Source organism: Octopus bimaculoides, chromosome 21 (assembly GCF_001194135.2).
Source record: "Octopus bimaculoides isolate UCB-OBI-ISO-001 chromosome 21, ASM119413v2, whole genome shotgun sequence".
NCBI lineage: Eukaryota > Metazoa > Mollusca > Cephalopoda > Octopoda > Octopodidae > Octopus > Octopus bimaculoides.
In genome coordinates, this window is record NC_069001.1 from 13,025,316 (window position 1) to 13,027,513 (window position 2,198).

The 2,198-nt window shown below is 37.0% G+C and overlaps 1 protein-coding gene across 1 annotated transcript in view; it reads right to left on the minus strand.

Annotated features, from left to right (window-relative positions):
- The window catches only part of LOC106880290 (uncharacterized), a 24,763-nt gene that overhangs the window by 12,462 nt on the left and 10,103 nt on the right, over positions 1 to 2,198 (minus strand). The window lies entirely within an intron of this gene.

Here is a 2,198-nt window from a genome sequence, read left to right on the forward strand (position 1 = left end):
ATATATACATATATACAACAGGCTTCTTTTCAGTTTCCGTCTACCAAATCCACTCACAAGGCTTTGGTCAGCCCGAGGCTATAGTAGAAGACACTTGCCCAAGATGCCACACAGTGGGACTGAACCCGGAACCATGTGGTTGGTAAGCAAGCTACTTAACACACAGCCTACCATCATTTATCTAACCCTTTAGCATTCAGATTATTGTCAAATGTTATGCTTATTTATTCACATTTGTTTTGAATTAATTATGCATTATCTCATAGCTTTAAGAATCCTCTGCTGTCTCTTCTTTTAGTCTTTCCAAAGCCTCTCTTTCATTTTACGGTTCTGTCAGCCTCATTGTTCCATCACTGCATCTCATTCAATCAAGCATCAAGTCTGCATCAACCACAGACTTGTTCTGTAGCCCTCAGGATGTTATCCCATAGGAATTTCTAGTTATCTTCCATGCCATAAGCCTTTAAACTCTTCCTCTTTATCATCAATTATACCAGTTAAGTACTTCTCTAAATTTCCGGCAGTTTGCTGGATCTTTAACCCTTTAACTTTCAAATTATTCCATCAAATTTAATGCTTATTTATTCACATTGTTTTGAATTAATCATGCATTATCTCAAAGCTTCAAGATTTTGATGATGTGATTGTTTATTTTTAGAATGACATTGTAGGGTAAGTGTGAGAGGCCATAGCTGGCCAGTATAAAGATAAAGCAGGTAGAATATTTGGGCCAGATATGGCTGGATTAAATGTTAAAAGGTTTATTATAATACAGTTCTATATTTAAGAGATGAGGAATTATATACACTATTTACATTTGACATATTTTGTCCTCATCTTGTTTGTTGTTAACACAACGTTTCAGCTGATATACCCTCCATCCTCCATCGGTATTAAGGAAGGATAGGAAAATATTAGATTTATAAGCCCTAAAATTCATTCAATAATTGCCCACGGGCATATGGCATAGTGGTTAAGAGCGTGGGCTACTAACCCCCAAGATTCTGAGTTTGATTCCAAGAAGTGACCTGGATAATAATAATAATAATAATAATAATAATAATAATAATCATCATCATCGTCGTTTAACGTCCGCTTTCCATGCTGGCATGGGTTGGACGATTTGACTGAGGACTGGTGAAACCAGATGGCTACACCACGCTCCAATCTAACAACAACGACAACAACAATGACAACAACATCGAAAGATACCTTAGGAATGAGAACCTAGGTTTGAAATTTCCCCAAGACACCTGATGAAGGCTGGAAGGTATATCAACCGAAACGTTGTGTTAACAACAAACAAGATGAGGACAAATATCCGTCAAATGTAAATAATGCTTCAGACTTATCTGCATTTTTCTTTAGAAAAGGTAAACCTTAAGTTCACCTTGAAGTAACAAGGTTTCTAAGTTCTATCCTAGAATATGGCACTTTGGTTGACTAATATTGTCCGAGTAAAATTTGGTAAGCAGAAACTGTAAGGAAGCCTGTATTGTGTGTGTGTGTGTATGCGTGTGTGTAAGCATGAATGTTAGTGTGAAAGTGTGTGCATGTGTGTAAACACTAGTGTGAGGGCATGAGCATGCATGTGTGAGTGTAAGAGCATAAATGTGAGTATGTGTGCAAACATGAGCATGTGTGCATGCATAAGCATCAGTGCGCCTGTGTGTATGCAAATAAATGCTCGTTTCTTCAAGTTTCCACATTCATCAAGTGACAGTGCATTTGTTGCATCTCCTGTGAATGTTACATTCTGTAATCTCATCAGCTTCATCAATTGCATGTGGAGCCCAGTAAAAATTACAATTATTACACTGATGTTTGGAACATAAATTAAGATAGAATTTCCATGAAAGGTTTTAAATTAAGCCACTTCAACAATTTACTCATTGTATGCCAGCATGGAAAACACACATTATGTAACAACGATTTCTATTAAGATACACTGTTTTTGTTTCAATTAATTTGAAAATAATTAAGATTTTGGTAAAATAACTGTCCTCATTAAGCTGCGGTTTGGAATATAAATTAAAAATTAACATGAAATTTTGGCTGTGTGGTAAGTAGCTTGCTTACAAACCACATGGTTCCGGGTTCAGTCCCACTGCATGGCACCTTCGGCAAGTGTCTTCTACTATAGCCTCGGGCCGACCAAAGCCTTGTGAGTGGATTTGGTAGGCGGAAACTGAAAGAAG